The sequence below is a fragment of the Gorilla gorilla genome, chromosome 21 (genome assembly GCF_029281585.2).
Source record: "Gorilla gorilla gorilla isolate KB3781 chromosome 21, NHGRI_mGorGor1-v2.1_pri, whole genome shotgun sequence".
NCBI classification, from domain to species: domain Eukaryota; kingdom Metazoa; phylum Chordata; class Mammalia; order Primates; family Hominidae; genus Gorilla; species Gorilla gorilla.
Window position 1 is genome coordinate 2,742,358 of NC_073245.2, and position 23,893 is coordinate 2,766,250.

Sequence of the window (23,893 nt, forward strand, 5' to 3'; positions counted from 1 at the left end):
ACCACCATCTGTATGAACATGGAAATATCTACACCGCCATCTGTACAAACATGGACATATCTACACCGCCATCTGTATTAAGATGGAAATATCTACACCGCTATCTCTATAAACATGGAAATATCTGCCCAACTATCTGTATAAACATGGAAATATCCACACCGCTATCTGAATAAACATGGAAATATCCACACCGCTATATGTATAAACATGGAAATATCTACACTGCTATCTGCATAAACATGGAAATATCCACACCGCTATCTGTGTAAACATGGAAATGTCTACACCGCTATCTGTGTAAACATGGAAATATCTACACCGCCATCCCTATAAACATGGAAATATCTACACCGCCATCTGTATGAACATGGAAATATCTACACCGCCATCTCTATAAACGTGGAAATATCTACACCGCTATCTGTATGAACTTGGAAATATCTACACTGCTCTCTGTATAAAATTGAAATTATCTACACCACTATCTCTATAAACATGGAAATATCTACAACGCTGTCTCTATAAACTTGGAAATAACTACACCACTATCTCTGTAAACATGGAAATATCTAGACCTCCATCTCTATAAACATGGAAATATCTACACCACCGTCTGTATAAACATGGAAATATCTATACCGCTATCTGTATGAACATGCAAATATCTACACACCTATCTGAATATCAATGGAAATATCCACACTGGTATCTCTATAAACATGGAAATAACTACACTGCTATCTGTATAAACATGGAAATATCTACACCGCCATCTCTATGAACATGGAAATATCTACACGGCCATTTGTATGAACCTGGAAATATCTACACCGCCATCTCTATGAACATGGAAATATCTACACCGCCATTTGTATGAACATGGAAATACCTACACCGCCATCTGTATGAACATGGAAATATCTTCACCGCCATCTGTATGAACATGGATATATGTACACCGGCATCTGGATCAACATGGAAATATCTACACCGCTATCTGCATGAACTTGGAAATATCTACACTGCTCTCTGTATAAAATTGAAATTATCTACACCACTATCTCTGTAAACATGGAAATATCTACACTGCTGTCCGTATAAACATGGAAATATCTACACCGCTATCTGTATAAACATGGAAATATCTTCACCGCTATCTATATAAACATGGAAATATCTACAACTCTGTCTCTATAAAATTGGAAATAACTACACCACTATCTCTGTAAACATGGAAATATCTAGACCGCCATCTGTATAAACATGGAAATATCTACACCACCATCTGTATAAACATGGATATATCTATACCGATATCTGCATAAACATGGAAATATCTACACCGCCATCTCTATGAACATGGAAATATCTACACCGCCATCTGTATGAACATGGAAATATCTCTACTGCCATCTGTATGAACATGTAAATATCTACACCGCCATCTGTATGAACATGGAAATATCTACACCGCTATCTGTACGAACATGGAAATATCTACACCACTATCTGTATGAACAAGTGAATATCTACACAGCTATCTGTATATCAATGGAAATATCTACACAGCTGTCTCTATAAACATGGAAATAACTACACTGCTATCTGTATAAACATGGAAATATCTACACCGCCACCTGTATGAACATGGAAATATCTACACTGCCATCAGTACGAACATGGAAATATCTACACCGCCATCTGTATGAACATGTAAATATCTACACTGCCATCTGTATGAACATGGAAATATCTACACCGCCAACTGTATGAACATGGAAATATCTACACCGCCATCGTTATGAACATGGAAATATCTACACCGTTATCTGTATGAACAAGGAAATATCTACACCGCTATCTGTATGAACATGGAAATATCTACACCGCCATCTGTATGAACATGGAAATATCTACACCGCCATCTGTATGAACATGTAAATATCTACACCGCCATCTGTATGAACATGGAAATATCTACACCGCTAACTATATGAACATGGAAATATCTGCAGCGCTATCTGTATGAACATGGAAATATCTACACTGCCCCCTGTATGAACATGGAAATATCTACACTGCCATCCGTACGAACATGGAAATATCTACACCGCCATCTGTATGATCATGTGAATATCTACACCGCCATCTGTATGAACATGGAAATATCTACACCGCTAACTGTATTAACATGGAAATGTATACACCGCTATTGGTATGAACATGGAAATATCTACACCGCTATCTGTATGAACATGGAAATATTTACACCGCCATGTGTATGAACATGGAAATATCTACACCGCCATCTGTATGAACATGTAAATATCTACACCGCCATCTGTATGAACATGGAAATATCTACACCGCTAACTGTATGAACATGGAAATATCTACACCGCTATCTGTATGAACATGGAAATATCTACAATGCTATCTGAATGAACATGCAAATATCTACACCGCTATCTGTATGAACATGGAAATATCTACACCGCTATCTGTACGAACATGGAAATATCTAGACTGCTATCTGTATGAACATGCAAATATCTACACAGCTATCTGTATATCAATGAAAATATCTACACTGCTATCCCTATAAACATGGAAATAACTACACTGCTATCTCTATAAATATGGAAATATCTACACCGCCATCTCTATGAACATGGAAATATCTACACTACCATTTGTATGAACATGGAATTATCTACACCGCCATCTCTATGAACATGGAATTATCTACACCGCCATCTCTATGAACATAGAAATATCTACACCACCATCTGTATGAACATGGAAATATCTTCACCGCCATCTGTATGAACATGGATATATGTACACCGGCATCTGGATGAACATGGAAATATCTACACCGCTATCTGCATGAACATGGAAATATCTACACAGCTATCTGAATATACATGGAAATATCTACACAGATTTCTCTATAAATATGGAAATAACTACAGCGCTATCTCTATAAACTTCGAAATATCTACACCGTCATCTGTATGAACATGGAAATATCTACACCACCGTCTGTACAAACATGGACATATATACACCGCCATCTGTATTAAGATGGAAATATCTACACCGCTATCTGTATAAACATGGAATTATCTGCCCAACTATCTGTGTAAACATGGAAATGTCTGCACCGCTATCTGTATAAACATGGAAATATCTACACTGCTATCTGCATAAACATGGAAATATCCACACCGTTATCTGTGTAAACATGGAAATGTCTTCAGCGCTATCTGTGTAAACATGGAAATATCTACACCGCCATCTGTATAAACATGAAAATATCTACACCGCCATCCCTATAAACATGGAAATATCTACACCGCCATCTGTATGAACATGGAAATATCTACACCGCCATCTCTATAAACATGGAAATATCTACACCACCATCTGTATAAACATGGAAATATCTATACCGCTAACTGTATGAACATGGAAATATCTACACCGCTATCTGCATGAACATGGAAATATCTACACCGTTATCTGTATGAACATGGAAATATCTACACCGCTATCTGTATGAACATGGAAATATCTACACTGCTATCAGTACGAAAATGGAAATATCTACACCGATATCTGTATGAACATGCAAATATCTACACCGCTATCTCTATATCAATGGAAATATCTACACAGCTATCTCTATTAACATGGAAATACCTACACTGCTATCTGTATAAACATGGAAATATCTACACCGCCACCTGAATGAACATGGAAATATCTGCACTGCCTTCCGTACAAACATGGAAATATCTACAACGTCATCTGTATGAACATGGAAATATCTTCACCGCCATCTGTATGAAAATGGAAATATCTACACCGCTAAATGTATGAACATGGAAATGTCTACACCGCTATTGGTATGAACATGGAAATATCTACAACGCTATCTGTATGAACATGGAAATATCTACACCGCTATCTGTATGAACATGGAAATATATACACCGCTATCTATGAACATGGAAATATCTACACCGCCATCTGTATGAACATGTAAATATCTTCACCGCCATCTATATGAACATGGAAATATCTACACAGCTAACTGTATGAACGTGGAATTATCTACACCGCTATCTGTATGAACATGGAAATATCTACACTGCTATCTGTATGAACATGGAAATATCTACACCGCTATCTGTATGAACATGGAAATATCTACACCGCTATCTCTATGAACATGCAAATAACTACACAGCTATCTGTATATCAATGGAAATATCTACACTGCTATCTCTATAAACATGGAAATAACTACACTGCTATCTCTATAAATATGGAAATATCTACACCACCATCTCTATAAACATGGAAATATCTACACCGCCATTTGTATGAACATGGAAATATCTACACCGCCATCTCTATGAACATGGAAATATCTACACCGCGATTTGTATGAACATGGAAATATATACACCACCATCTGTATGAACATGGAAATATCTTCACCGCCATCTGTATGAACATGGATATATGTACACCGGCATCTGGATGAACATGGAAATATCTACACCGCAATCTGCATGAACATGGAAATATCTACACAGCCATCTGAATATACATGGAAATATCTACACAGATTTCTCTATAAATATGGAAATAACTACAGCGCTATCTCCATAAACTTCGAAATATCTACACCACCATCTGTATGAACATGGAAATATCTACACCGCCATCTGTACAAACATGGACATATCTACACCGCCATCTGTATTAAGATAGAAATATCTACACCGCTATCTCTATAAACATGGAAATATCTGCCCAACTATCTGTATAAACATGGAAATATCCGCACCGCTATCTGAATAAACATGGAACTATCCACACCGCTATATGTATAAACATGGAAATATCTACACTGCTATCTGTATAAACATGGAAATATCTACACCGCTATCTGTATAAACATGGAAATATCTTCACAGCTATCTGTATAAACATGGAAATATCTACAACGCTGTCTCTATAAACTTGGAAATATCTACACCACTATCTCAATAAACATGGAAATATCTAGACCTCCATCTCTATAAACATGGAAATATCTACACCACCATCTCTATAAACATGGAAATATCTATACCGCTATCTGTATGAACATGCAAATATCTACACAGCTATCTGCACATCAATGGAAATATCTAAACTGCTATCTCTATAAACATGGAAATAATTACACTGCTATCTGTATAAATATGGAAATATCTACTCCGCCATCTCTATGAAGATGGAAATATCTACACCGCCATTTGTATGAACATGGAAATATCTACACCGCCATCTTTATGAACATGGAAATATCTACACTGCTAACTGTATGAACATGGAAATATCTACACCGCTATCTGTATGAACATGGGAATATCTACACCGTTATCTGTATGAACATGGAAATATCTACACCGCTATCTGTATGAACATAGAAATATCTACACCGCTATCTGTACGAACATGGAAATATGTACACCGCTATCATTGTGACCATGCAAATATCTACACAGCTATATGTATATCAATGGAAATGTATACACTGCTATCTCTATAAACATGGAAATAACTACACTGCTATCTGTATAAACATGGAAATATCTGCACCGCCACCAGTATGAACATGAAAATATCTCCACTGCCATCCGTACGAACATGGAAATATCTACACCGCCATCTGTATGAACATGTAAATATCTACACCGCCATCTGTATGAACATGGAAATATCTACACCGCTCACTGTATGAACATGGAAATGTCTACACCGCTATTGGTATGAACATGGAAATATCTACACCGCTATCTGTATGAACATGGAAATATCTACACCGCTATCTGTATGAACATGGAAATACCTACACCGCTATCTGTATGAACATGGAAATATCTACACCGCTATCTGTATGAACATGCAAATATCTACACAGCTATCTGTATATCAATGGAAATATCCACACTGGTATCTCTATAAACATGGAAATAACTACACTGTTATCTGCATAAACATGGAAATATCTACACCGCCATCTCTATGAACATGGAAATATCTACACTGCCATCCGTACGAACATGGAAATATCTACACCGCCATCTGTATGAACATGGAAATATCTACACCGCTATCTGTATGAACATGGAAATATCTACACCGCTATCTGTATGAACATGGAAATATCTACACCGTTATCTGTATGAACATGGAAATATCTACACCGCCATCCCTATAAACATGGAAATATCTACACCGCCATCTGTATGAACATGGAAATACCTACACCGCCATCTCTATAAACGTGGAAATATCTACACCGCTATCTGTATGAACTTGGAAATATCTACACTGCTGTCTGTATAAAATTGAAATTATCTACACCACTATCTCTATAAACATGGAAATATCTACACTGCTATCTGTATAAACATGGAAATATCTACACCGCTATCTGTAGAAACATGGAAATATCTTCACAGCTATCTGTATAAACATGGAAATATTTACAACGCTGTCTCTATAAACTTGGAAATAACTACACCACTATCTCTGTAAACATGGAAATATCTAGACCTCCATCTCTATAAACATGGAAATATCTACACCACCATCTGTATAAACATGGAAATATCTAAACCGCTATCTGTATGAACATGCAAATATCTACACAGCTATCTGTATATCCATGGAAATATCTAAACTGCTATCTCTATAAACATGGAAATAACTACACTGCTATCTGTATAAATATGGAAATATCTACACCGCCATCTCTATTAAGATGGAAATATCTACACCGCCATTTGTATGAACATGGAAATATCTACACCGCCATCTCTATGAACATGGAAATATCTACACCGCTAACTGTATGAACATGGAAATATCTACACCGCTATCTGTATGAACATGGGAATATCTACACCGTTATCTGTATGAACATGGAAATATCTACACCGCTATCTGTATGAACATGGAAATATCTACACCGCTATCTGTATGAACATGGAAATATCTACACCGCTATCTCTATGAACATGCAAATAACTACACAGCTATCTGTATATCAATGGAAATATCTACACTGCTATCTCTATAAACATGGAAATAACTACACTGCTATGTCTATAAATATGGAAATATCTACACCACCATCTCTATAAACATGGAAATATCTACACCGCCATTTGTATGAACATGGAAATATCTACACCGCCATCTCTATGAACATGGAAATATCTACACCGCGATTTGTATGAACATGGAAATATATACACCACCATCTGTATGAACATGGAAATATCTTCACCGCCAACTGTATGAACATGGATATATGTACACCGGCATCTGGATGAACATGGAAATATCTACACCGCAATCTGCATGAACATGGAAATATCTACACAGCCATCTGAATATACATGGAAATATCTACACAGATTTCTCTATAAATATGGAAATAACTACAGCGCTATCTCCATAAACTTCGAAATATCTACACCACCATCTGTATGAACATGGAAATATCTACACCGCCATCTGTACAAACATGGACATATCTACACCGCCATCTGTATTAAGATAGAAATATCTACACCGCTATCTCTATAAACATGGAAATATCTGCCCAACTATCTGTATAAACATGGAAATATCCGCACCACTATCTGAATAAACATGGAACTATCCACACCGCTATATGTATAAACATGGAAATATCTACACTGCTATCTGCATAAACATGGAAATATCCACACAGCTATCTGTGTAAACATGGAAAAGTCTACACCGCTATCTGTGTAAACATGGAAATATCTACACCGCCATCTGTGTAAACATGGAAATATCTACACCGCCATCCCTATAAACATGGAAATATCTACACCGCCATCTGTATGAACATGGAAATATCTACACCGCCATCTCTATAAACGTGGAAATATCTACACCGCTATCTGTATGAACTTGGAAATGTCTACACTGCTCTCTGTATAAAATTGAAATTATCTACACCACTATCTCTATAAACATGGAAATATCTACACTGCTATCTGTATAAACATGGAAATATCTACACCGCTATCTGTATAAACATGGAAATATCTTCACAGCTATCTGTATAAACATGGAAATATCTACAACGCTGTCTCTATAAACTTGGAAATAACTACACCACTATCTCTGTAAACATGGAAATATCTAGACCTCCATCTCTAAAAACATGGAAATATCTACACCACCATCTGTATAAACATGGAAATATCTATACCGCTATCTGTATGAACATGCAAATATCTACACAGCTATCTGTATATCAATGGAAATATCTACACTGCTATCTCTATAAACATGGAAATAACTACACTGCTATCTGTATAAACATGGAAATATCTCCACAGCCACCTGTATGAACATGAAAATATCTACACTGCCATCCGTACGAACATGGAAATATCTACACCGCCATCTGTATGAACATGTAAATATCTACACCGCCATCTGTATGAACATGGAAATATCTACACCGCTAACTGTATGAACATGGAAATGTCTACACTGCTATTGGTATGAACATGGAAATATCTACACCGCTATGTGTATGAACATGGAAATATCTACACCGCCATCTGTATGAACATGTAAATATCTACACCGCCATCTGTATGAACATGGAAATACCTACACCGCTAACTGTATGAACATGGAAATATCTACACCGCTATCTGTATGAACATGGAAATATCTACACCGCTATCTGTATGAACATGGAAATATCTACACCGCTATCTGTATGAACATGGAAATATCTACACCGCTATCTGTAAGAACATGGAAATATCTACACCGCTATCTGTATGAACATGCAAATATCTACACAGCTATCTGTATATCAATGGAAATATCCACACTGGTATCTCTATAAACATGGAAATAACTACACTGCTATCTGCATAAACATGGAAATATCTACACCGCCATCTGTATGAACATGGAAATATCTACACTGCCATCTGTACGAACATGGAAATATCTACACCGCCATCTGTATGAACATGGAAATATCTACACCGCTAACTGTATGAACATGGAAATATCTACACCGCTATATGTATGAACATGGAAATATCTACACCGTTATCTGTATGAACATGGAAATATCTACACCGCCATCCCTATAAACATGGAAATATCTACACTGCCATCTGTATGAACATGGAAATATCTACACCGCCATCTCTATAAACGTGGAAATATCTACACCGCTATCTGTATGAACTTGGAAATATCTACACTGCTGTCTGTATAAAATTGAAATTATCTACACCACTATCTCTATAATCATGGAAATATCTACACTGCTATCTGTATAAACATGGAAATATCTACACCGCTATCTGTATGAACATGAAAATATCTACACCGCTATCTGTATGAACATGGAAATATCTACACCGCTATATGTATGAACATGGAAATATCTACACCGTTATCTGTATGAACATGGAAATATCTACACCGCCATCCCTATAAACATGGAAATATCTACACTGCCATCTGTATGAACATGGAAATATCTACACCGCCATCTCTATAAACGTGGAAATATCTACACCGCTATCTGTATGAACTTGGAAATATCTACACTGCTGTCTGTATAAAATTGAAATTATCTACACCACTATCTCTATAATCATGGAAATATCTACACTGCTATCTGTATAAACATGGAAATATCTACACCGCTATCTGTATAAACATGGAAATATCTTCACAGCTATCTGTATAAACATGGAAATATCTACAACGCTGTCTCTATAAACTTGGAAATATCTACACCACTATCTCTGTAAACATGGAAATATCTAGACCTCCATCTCTATAAACATGGAAATATCTACACCACCATCTGTATAAACATGGAAATATCTATACCGCTATCTGTATGAACATGCAAATATCTACACAGCTATCTGCACATCAATGGAAATATCTAAACTGCTATCTCTATAAACATGGAAATAATTACACTGCTATCTGTATAAATATGGAAATATCTACTCCGCCATCTCTATGAAGATGGAAATATCTACACCGCCATTTGTATGAACATGGAAATATCTACACCGCCATCTTTATGAACATGGAAATATCTACACTGCTAACTGTATGAACATGGAAATATCTACACCGCTATCTGTATGAACATGGGAATATCTACACCGTTATCTGTATGAACATGGAAATATCTACACCGCTATCTGTATGAACATAGAAATATCTACACCGCTATCTGTACGAACATGGAAATATGTACACCGCTATCATTGTGACCATGCAAATATCTACACAGCTATATGTATATCAATGGAAATGTATACACTGCTATCTCTATAAACATGGAAATAACTACACTGCTATCTGTATAAACATGGAAATATCTGCACCGCCACCAGTATGAACATGAAAATATCTCCACTGCCATCCGTACGAACATGGAAATATCTACACCGCCATCTGTATGAACATGTAAATATCTACACCGCCATCTGTATGAACATGGAAATATCTACACCGCTAACTGTATGAACATGGAAATGTCTACACCGCTATTGGTATGAACATGGAAATATCTACACCGCTATCTGTATGAACATGGAAATATCTACACCGCTATCTGTATGAACATGGAAATACCTACACCGCTATCTGTATGAACATGGAAATATCTACACCGCTATCTGTATGAACATGCAAATATCTACACAGCTATCTGTATATCAATGGAAATATCCACACTGGTATCTCTATAAACATGGAAATAACTACACTGTTATCTGCATAAACATGGAAATATCTACACCGCCATCTCTATGAACATGGAAATATCTACACTGCCATCCGTACGAACATGGAAATATCTACACCGCCATCTGTATGAACATGGAAATATCTACACCGCTATCTGTATGAACATGGAAATATCTACACCGCTATATGTATGAACATGGAAATATCTACACCGTTATCTGTATGAACATGGAAATATCTACACCGCCATCCCTATAAACATGGAAATATCTACACCGCCATCTGTATGAACATGGAAATATCTACACCGCCATCTCTATAAACGTGGAAATATCTACACTGCTATCTGTATGAACTTGGAAATATCTACACTGCTGTCTGTATAAAATTGAAATTATCTACACCACTATCTCTATAAACATGGAAATATCTACACTGCTATCTGTATAAACATGGAAATATCTACACCGCTATCTGTAGAAACATGGAAATATCTTCACAGCTATCTGTATAAACATGGAAATATCTACAACGCTGTCTCTATAAACTTGGAAATAACTACACCACTATCTCTGTAAACATGGAAATATCTAGACCTCCATCTCTATAAACATGGAAATATCTACACCACCATCTGTATAAACATGGAAATATCTAAACCGCTATCTGTATGAACATGCAAATATCTACACAGCTATCTGTATATCCATGGAAATATCTAAACTGCTATCTCTATAAACATGGAAATAACTACACTGCTATCTGTATAAATATGGAAATATCTACACCGCCATCTCTATGAAGATGGAAATATCTACACCGCCATTTGTATGAACATGGAAATATCTACACCGCCATCTCTATGAACATGGAAATATCTACACCGCTAACTGTATGAACATGGAAATATCTACACCGCTATCTGTATGAACATGGGAATATCTACACCGTTATCTGTATGAACATGGAAATATCTACACCGCTATCTGTATGAACATGGAAATATCTACACCGCTATCTGTATGAACATGGAAATATCTACACCGCTATCTCTATGAACATGCAAATAACTACACAGCTATCTGTATATCAATGGAAATATCTACACTGCTATCTCTATAAACATGGAAATAACTACACTGCTATCTCTATAAATATGGAAATATCTACACCACCATCTCTATAAACATGGAAATATCTACACCGCCATTTGTATGAACATGGAAATATCTACACCGCCATCTCTATGAACATGGAAATATCTACACCGCGATTTGTATGAACATGGAAATATATACACCACCATCTGTATGAACATGGAAATATCTTCACCGCCATCTGTATGAACATGGATATATGTACACCGGCATCTGGATGAACATGGAAATATCTACACCGCAATCTGCATGAAGATGGAAATATCTACACAGCCATCTGAATATACATGGAAATATCTACACAGATTTCTCTATAAATATGGAAATAACTACAGCGCTATCTCCATAAACTTCGAAATATCTACACCACCATCTGTATGAACATGGAAATATCTACACCGCCATCTGTACAAACATGGACATATCTACACCGCCATCTGTATTAAGATAGAAATATCTACACCGCTATCTCTATAAACATGGAAATATCTGCCCAACTATCTGTATAAACATGGAAATATCCGCACCGCTATCTGAATAAACATGGAACTATCCACACCGCTATATGTATAAACATGGAAATATCTACACTGCTATCTGCATAAACATGGAAATATCCACACAGCTATCTGTGTAAACATGGAAAAGTCTACACCGCTATCTGTGTAAACATGGAAATATCTACACCGCCATCCCTATAAACATGGAAATATCTACACCGCCATCTGTATGAACATGGAAATATCTACACCGCCATCTCTATAAACGTGGAAATATCTACACCGCTATCTGTATGAACTTGGAAATGTCTACACTGCTCTCTGTATAAAATTGAAATTATCTACACCACTATCTCTATAAACATGGAAATATCTACACTGCTATCTGTATAAACATGGAAATATCTACACCGCTATCTGTATAAACATGGAAATATCTTCACAGCTATCTGTATAAACATGGAAATATCTACAACGCTGTCTCTATAAACTTGGAAATAACTACACCACTATCTCTGTAAACATGGAAATATCTAGACCTCCATCTCTATAAACATGGAAATATCTACACCACCATCTGTATAAACATGGAAATATCTATACCGCTATCTGTATGAACATGCAAATATCTACACAGCTATCTGTATATCAATGGAAATATCTACACTGCTATCTCTATAAACATGGAAATAACTACACTGCTATCTGTATAAACATGGAAATATCTCCACCGCCACCTGTATGAACATGAAAATATCTACACTGCCATCCGTACGAACATGGAAATATCTACACCGCCATCTGTATGAACATGTAAATATCTACACCGCCATCTGTATGAACATGGAAATATCTACACCGCTAACTGTATGAACATGGAAATGTCTACACTGCTATTGGTATGAACATGGAAATATCTACACCGCTATGTGTATGAACATGGAAATATCTACACCGCTATCTGTATGAACATGGAAATCTCTACACCGCAATCTGTATGAACATGGAAATATCTACACCGCCATCTGTATGAACATGTAAATATCTACACCGCCATCTGTATGAACATGGAAATACCTACACCGCTAACTGTATGAACATGGAAATATCTACACCGCTATCTGTATGAACATGGAAATATCTACACCGCTATCTGTATGAACATGGAAATATCTACACCGCTATCTGTATGAACATGGAAATATCTACACCGCTATCTGTAAGAACATGGAAATATCTACACCGCTATCTGTATGAACATGCAAATATCTACACAGCTATCTGTATATCAATGGAAATATCCACACTGGTATCTCTATAAACATGGAAATAACTACACTGCTATCTGCATAAACATGGAAATATCTACACCGCCATCTGTATGAACATGGAAATATCTACACTGCCATCTGTACGAACATGGAAATATCTACACCGCCATCTGTATGAACATGGAAATATCTACACCGCTAACTGTATGAACATGGAAATATCTACACCGCTATATGTATGAACATGGAAATATCTACACCGTTATCTGTATGAACATGGAAATATCTACACCGCCATCCCTATAAACATGGAAATATCTACACTGCCATCTGTATGAACATGGAAATATCTACACCGCCATCTCTATAAACGTGGAAATATCTACACCGCTATCTGTATGAACTTGGAAATATCTACACTGCTGTCTGTATAAAATTGAAATTATCTACACCACTATCTCTATAAACATGGAAATATCTACACTGCTATCTGTATAAACATGGAAATATCTACACCGCTATCTGTATAAACATGGAAATATCTTCACAGCTATCTGTATAAACATGGAAATATCTACAACGCTGTCTCTATAAACTTGGAAATATCTACACCACTATCTCTGTAAACATGGAAATATCTAGACCTCCATCTCTATAAACATGGAAATATCTACACCACCATCTGTATAAACATGGAAATATCTATACCGCTATCTGTATGAACATGCAAATATCTACACAGCTATCTGCACATCAATGGAAATATCTAAACTGCTATCTCTATAAACATGGAAATAATTACACTGCTATCTGTATAAATATGGAAATATCTACTCCGCCATCTCTATGAAGATGGAAATATCTACACCGCCATTTGTATGAACATGGAAATATCTACACCGCCATCTTTATGAACATGGAAATATCTACACCGCTAACTGTATGAACATGGAAATATCTACACCGCTATCTGTATGAACATGGGAATATCTACACCGTTATCTGTATGAACATGGAAATATCTACACCGCTATCTGTATGAACATAGAAATACCTACACCGCTATCTGTACAAACATGGAAATATGTACACCGCTATCATTGTGACCATGCAAATATCTACACAGCTATATGTATATCAATGGAAATGTATTCACTGCTATCTCTATAAACATGGAAATAACTACACTGCTATCTGTATAAACCTGGAAATATCTGCACCGCCACCAGTATGAACATGAAAATATCTCCACTGCCATCCGTACGAACATGGAAATATCTACACCGCCATCTGTATGAACATGTAAATATCTACACCGCCATCTGTATGAACATGGAAATATCTACACCGCTAACTGTATGAACATGGAAATGTCTACACCGCTATTGGTATGAACATGGAAATATCTACACCGCTATCTGTATGAACATGGAAATATCTACACCGCTATCTGTATGAACATGGAAATACCTACACCGCTATCTGTATGAACATGGAAATATCTACACCGCTATCTGTATGAACATGCAAATATCTACACAGCTATCTGTATATCAATGGAAATATCCACACTGGTATCTCTATAAACATGGAAATAACTACACTGTTATCTGCATAAACATAGAAATATCTACACTGCCATCTCTATGAACATGGAAATATCTACACTGCCATCCGTACGAACATGGAAATATCTACACCGCCATCTGTATGAACATGGAAATATCTACACCGCTATATGTATGAACATGGAAATATCTACACCGCTATATGTATGAACATGGAAATATCTACACCGTTATCTGTATGAACATGGAAATATCTACACCGCCATCCCTATAAACATGGAAATATCTACACCGCCATCTGTATGAACATGGAAATATCTACACCGCCATCTCTATAAACGTGGAAATATCTACACCGCTATCTGTATGAACTTGGAAATATCTACACTGCTGTCTGTATAAAATTGAAATTATCTACACCACTATCTCTATAAACATGGAAATATCTACACTGCTATCTGTATAAACATGGAAATATCTACACCGCTATCTGTAGAAACATGGAAATATCTTCACAGCTATCTGTATAAACATGGAAATATCTACAACGCTGTCTCTATAAACTTGGAAATAACTACACCACTATCTCTGTAAACATGGAAATATCTAGACCTCCATCTCTATAAACATGGAAATATCTACACCATCATCTGTATAAACATGGAAATATCTAAACCGCAATCTATATGAACATGCAAATATCTACACAGCTATCTGTATATCCATGGAAATATCTAAACTGCTATCTCTATAAACATGGAAATAACTACACTGCTATCTGTATAAATATGGAAATATCTACACCGCCATCTCTATTAAGATGGAAATATCTACACCGCCATTTGTATGAACATGGAAATATCTACACCGCCATCTCTATGAACATGGAAATATCTACACCGCTAACTGTATGAACATGGAAATATCTACACCGCTATCTGTATGAACATGGGAATATCTACACCGTTATCTGTATGAACATGGAAATATCTACACCGCTATCTGTATGAACATGGAAATATCTACACCGCTATCTGTACGAACATAGAAATATGTACACCGCTATCAGTGTGACCATGCAAATATCTACACAGCTATCTGTATATCAATGGAAATGTATACACTGCTATCTCTATAAACATGGAAATAACTACACTGCTATCTTTATAAACATGGAAATATCTGCACCGCCACCTGTATGAACATGAAACTATCTACACTGCCATCCGTACGACCATGGAAATATCTACACCGCCATCTGTATGAACACGTAAATATCTACACCGCCATCTGTATGAACATGGAAATATCTACACCGCTAACTGTATGAACATGGAAATGTCTACACCGCTATTGGTATGAACATGGAAATATCTACACCGCTATCTGTATGAACATGGAAATATCTACACCGCTATCTGTATGAACATGGAAATCTCTACACCGCAATCTGTACAAACATGGAAATATCTACACCGCCATCTGTATGAACATGTAAATATCTACACCACCATCTGTATGAACATGGAAATACCTACACCGCTAACTGTATGAACATGGAAATATCTACACCGCTATCTGTATGAACATGGAAATATCTACACCGCTATCTGTATGAACATGGAAATATCTACACCGCTATCTGTATGAACATGGAAATATCTACACTGCTATCTGTATGAACATGGAAATATCTACACTGCTATCTGTATGAACATGCATATATCTACACAGCTATCTGTATATCAATGGAAATATCCACACTGGTATCTCTATAAACATGGAAATAACTACACTGCTATATGTATAAACATGGAAATATCTACACCGCCATCTCTATGAACATGGAAATATCTACACCGCCATTTGTATGAACCTGGAAATATCTACATCGCCATCTCTATGAACATGGAAATATCTACACCGCCATTTGTATGAACATGGAAATACCTACACCGCCATCTGTATGAACATGGAAATATCTTCACCGCCATCTGTAAGAACATGGATATATGTACACCGGCATCTGGATGAACATGGAAATATCTACAAAGCTATCTGCATGAACATGGAAATATCTACACAGCTATCTGAATATACATGGAAATATCTACAACGATTTCTCTATAAATATGGAAATAACTACAGCGCTATCTCTATAAACTTCGAAATACCTACACCGCCATCTGTATGAACATGGAAATATCTACACCGCCATCTGTACGAACATGGACATATCTAAACCGCCATCTGTATTAAGATATAAATATCTACACCGCTATCTGTATAAACATGGAAATATCTGCCCAACTATCTGTATAAACATGGAAATAACCGCACCGCTATCTGAATAAACATGGAAATATCCGCACCGCTATCTGTATAAACATGGAAATATCTACACTGCTATCTGCATAAACCTGGAAATATCCACACCACTATCTGTGTAAACATGGAAATGTCTACACCGCTATCCGTGTAAACATGGAAATATCTACACCGCCATCTGGGTAAACATGAAAATATCTACACCGTCATCCCTATAAACATGGAAATATCTACACCGTCCTCTGTATGAACATGGAAATATCTACACCGCTAACTGTTTGAACATGGAAATATCTACACCGCCATCTGTATGAATATGGAAATATCTACACCGCCATCTGTACGAACATGGACATATCTACACCGCCATCTGTATTAAGATGGAAATACCTACACCACTATCTGTATAAACATGGAAATATCTGCACAACTACCTGTATAAACATGAAAATAACCGCACCGCTATCTGAATACACATGGAAATACCTACACCGCCATCTGTATGAACATGGAAATATCTACACCGCCATTTGTATGAACATGGAAATATCTACACCGCCATCTCTATGAACATGGAAATATCTACACCGCTATCTGTATGAACATGGGAATATCTACACCGTTATCTGTATGAACATGGAAATATCTACACCGCTATCTGTATGAACATTGAAATATCTACACCGCTATCTGTACGAACATGGAAATATGTACACCGCTATCAGTGTGACCATGCAAATATCTACACAGCTATCTGTATATCAATGGAAATGTATACACTGCTATCTCTATAAACATGGAAATAACTACACTGCTATCTGTATAAACATGGAAATATCTGCACCGCCACCTGTATGAACATGAAAATATCTACACTGCCATCCGTACGAACATGGAAATATCTACACCGCCATCTGTATGAACACGTAAATATCTACACCGCCATCTGTATGAACATGGAAATATCTACACCGCTAACTGTATGAACATGGAAATGTCTACACCGCTATTGGTATGAACATGGAAATATCTACACCGCTATCTGTATGAACATGGAAATATCTACACCGCTATCTGTATGAACATGGAAATCTCTACACCGCAATCTGTACAAACATGGAAATATCTACACCGCCATCTGTATGAACATGTAAATATCTACACCACCATCTGTATGAACATGGAAATACCTACACCGCTAACTGTATGAACATGGAAATACCTACACCGCTATCTGTATGAACATGGATATATCTACACCGCTATCTGTATGAACATGGAAATATCTACACCGCTATCAGTATGAACATGGAAATATCTACACAGCTATCTTTATATCAATGGAAATATCCACACTGGTATCTCTATAAACATGGAAATAACTACACTGCTATCTGTATAAACATGGAAATATCTACACCGCCATCTCTATGGACATGGAAATATCTACACCGCCATTTGTATGAACCTGGAAATATCTACACCGCCATCTCTATGAACATGGAAATATCTACACCGCCATTTGTATGAACATGGAAATACCTACACCGCCATCTGTATGAACATGGAAATATCTTCACCGCCATCTGTAAGAACATGGATATATGTACACCGGCATCTGGATGAACATGGAAATATCTACACCGCTATCTGCATGAACATGGAAATATCTACACAGCTATCTGAATATACATGGAAATATCTACACCTATTTCTCTATAAATATGGAAGTAACTACAGCGCTATCTCTATAAACTTCGAAATACCTACACCGCCATCTGTATGAACATGGAAATATCTACACCGCCATCTGTACGAACATGGACATATCTAAACCGCCTTCTGTATTAAGATATAAATATCTACACCGCTATCTGTATAAACATGGAAATATCTGTGCAACTATCTGTATAAACATGGAAATAACCGCACCGCTATCTGAATAAACATGGAAATATCCGCACCGCTATCTGTATAAACATAGAAATATCTACACTGCTATCTGCATAAACCTGGAAATATCCACACCGCTATCTGTGTAAACATGGAAATGTCTACACCGCTATCCGTGTAAACATGGAAATATCTACACCGCCATCTGTGTAAACATGAATATATCTACACCGCCATCACTATAAACATGGAAATATCTACACCGTCCTCTGTATGAACATGGAAATATCTACACCGCTAACTGTATGAACAAGGAAATATCTACACCGCCTTCTGTATGAACATGGAAATATCTACACCGCCATCTGTATGAACATGGAAATATCTACACCGCCATCTCTGTGAACATGGAAATATCTACACCGCCATTTGTATGAACATGGAAATACCTACACCGCCATCTGTATGAACATGGAAATATCATCACCGCCATCTGTATGAACATGGATATATGTACACCGGCATCTGGATCAACATGGAAATATCTACACCGCTATCTGCATGAACATGGAAATATCTACACAGCTATCTGAATATACATGGAAATATCTACACCGATTTCTCTATAAATATGGAAATAACTACAGCGCTATCTCTATAAACTTCGAAATACCTACACCGCCATCTGTATGAACATGGAAATATCTACACCGCCATCTGTACGAACATGGACATATCTAAACCGCCATCTGTATGAACATGGAAATATCTACACCGCTATCTGTATGAACATGCAAATATCTACACAGCTATCTGTATATCAATGGAAATATCCACACTGGTATCTCTATAAACATGGAAATAACTACACTGCTATCTGCATAAACATGGAAATATCTACACCGCCATCTGTACGAACATGGAAATATCTACACTGCCATCCGTACGAACATGGAAATATCTACACCGCCATCTGTATGAACATGGAAATATCTACACCGCTATCTGTATGAACATGGAAATATCTACACCGCTATATGTATGAACATGGAAATATCTACACCGTTATCTGTATGAACATGGAAATATCTACACCGCCATCCCTATAAACATGGAAATATCTACACCGCCATCTGTATGAACATGGAAATATCTACACCGCCATCTCTATAAACGTGGAAATATCTACACCGCTATCTGTATGAACTTGGAAATATCTACACTGCTGTCTGCATAAAATTGAAATTATCTACACCACTATCTCTATAAACATGGAAATATCTACACTGCTATCTGTATAAACATGGAAATATCTACACCGCTATCTGTATAAACATGGAAATATCTTCACAGCTATCTGTATAAACATGGAAATATCTACAACGCTGTCTCTATAAACTTGGAAATATCTACACCACTATCTCTGTAAACATGGAAATATCTAGACCTCCATCTCTATAAACATGGAAATATCTACACCACCATCTGTATAAACATGGAAATATCTATACCGCTATCTGTATGAACATGCAAATATCTACACAGCTATCTGCACATCAATGGAAATATCTAAACTACTATCTCTATAAACATGGAAATAATTACACTGCTATCTGTATAAATATGGAAATATCTACTCCGCCATCACTATGAAGATGGAAATATATACACCGCCATTTGTATGAACATGGAAATATCTACACCGCCATCTTTATGAACATGGAAATATCTACACCGCTAACTGTATGAACATGGAATTATCTACACCGCTATTGGTATGAACATGGAAATATCTACACCGCTATTGGTATGAACATGGAAATATCTACACCGCTATCTGTATGAACAAGGAAATATCTACACCGCTATCTGTATGAACATGGAAATATCTACACCGCCATCTGTATAAACATGGACATATCTAAACCGCCATCTGTATTAAGATGGAAATACCTACACCGCTATCTGTATAAACATGGAAATATCTGCACAACTATCTGTATAAACATGGAAATAACCGCACCGCTATCTGAATATACATGGAAATACCTACTCCGCCATCTGTATGAACATAGAAATATCTACACCGCCATTTGTATGAACATGGAAATATCTACACCGCCATCTCTATGAACATGGAAATATCTACACCACTAACTGTATGAACATGGAAATATCTACACCGCTATCTGTATGAACATGGGAATATCTACACCGTTATCTGTATGAACATGGAAATATCTACACCGCTATCTGTATGAACATGGAAATATCTACACCGCTATCTGTACGAACATGGAAATATGTACACCGCTATCAGTGTGACCATGCAAATATCTACACAGCTATCTGTATATCAATGGAATTGTATACACTGCTATCTCTATAAACATGGAAATAACTACACTGCTATCTGTATAAACATGGAAATATCTGCACCGCCACCTGTATGAACATGAAAATATCTACACTGCCATCCGTACGAACATGGAAATATCTACACCGCCATCTGTATGAACACGTAAATATCTACACCGCCATCTGTATGAACATGGAAATATCTACACCGCTAACTGTATGAAGATGGAAATGTCTACACCGCTATTAGTATGAACATGGAAATATCTACACCGCTATCTGTATGAACATGGAAATATCTACACCGCTATCTGTATGAACATGGAAATCTCTACACCGCAATCTGTACAAACATGGAAATATCTACACCGCCATCTGTATGAACATGTAAATATCTACACCACCATCTGTATGAACATGGAAATACCTACACCGCTAACTGTATGAACATGGAAATACCTACACCGCTATCTGTATGAACATGGAAATATCTACACCGCTATCTGTATGAACATGGAAATATCTACACTGCTATCTGTATGAACATAGAAATATCTACACCGCTATCTGTATGAACATGGAAATATCTACACAGCTATCTGTACGAACATGGACATATCTAAACCGCCATCTGTATTAAGATGGAAATATCTACACCGCTATCTGTATGAACATGGGAATATCTACACCGTTATCTGTATGAACATGGAAATATCTACACCGCTATCTGTATGAACATGGGAATATCTACACCGCTATCTGTATAAACATGGTAATATCTACACTGCTATCTGCAAAACAGGGAAGTGTCTACACCGCTATCTCTATAAACATGGAGATATCTACACTACTATCTGTATAAACATTGAAATATCTACACCGCCATCTGTATGAACATGGAAAATCTACACCGCTATCTGCATATACATGGAAATATCTACAGAGATTTCTCAATAAATATGGAAATAACTACAACGCTATGTCTATAATCTTTGAAATATCTACACCGCCATCTGTATGAACATGGAAATATCTACACCGCCATCTGTACAAACATGGACATATCTACACCGCCATCTGTATTAAGATGGAAATATCTACACCGCTATCTGTATAAACATGGAAATATCTGCCCAACTATCTGTATAAACATGGAAATATCCGCACCGCTATCTGTATAAACATGGAAATACCTACACCGCTATCTGCATAAACATGGAAATATCCACACCGCTATCTGTGTAAACATGGAAATGTCTACACCGCTATCTGTGTAAACATGGAAATATCTACACCGCCATCTGTGTAAACGTGAAAATATCTACACCGCCATCTCTAAAAACATGGAAATATCTACACCACCATCTGTACGAACATGGAAATATCTACACCGCCATCTCTATAAACGTGGAAATATCTACACCGTTATCTGTATGAACTTGGAAATATCTACACAGCTATCTGTATGAAATTGAAATTATCTACACCGCTATCTCTATAAACATGGAAATATCTACACTGCTATCTGTATAAACATGGAAATATCTACACCGCTCTCTGTATAAACATGGAAATATCTTCACCGCTATCTGTATAAACATGGAAATATCTACAATGCTGTCTCTATAAATATGGAAATAACTACAGCGCTATCTCTATAAACTTCGAAATATCTACACCGCCATCTGTATGAACATGGAAATATCTACAACGCCATCTGTACTAACATAGACATATCTACACCGCCATCTGTATTAAGATGGAAATATATACACCGCAATCTGTATAAACATGGAAATATGTGCCCAACTATCTGTATAAACATGGAAATAACCGCACCGCTTTCTGTATAAACATGGAAATATCTACACCGCTATCTGTGTGAACATGGAAATATCTACACCGCTATCTGTATGAACATGGAAATATCTACACCGTTATCTGTAAGAACATGGAAA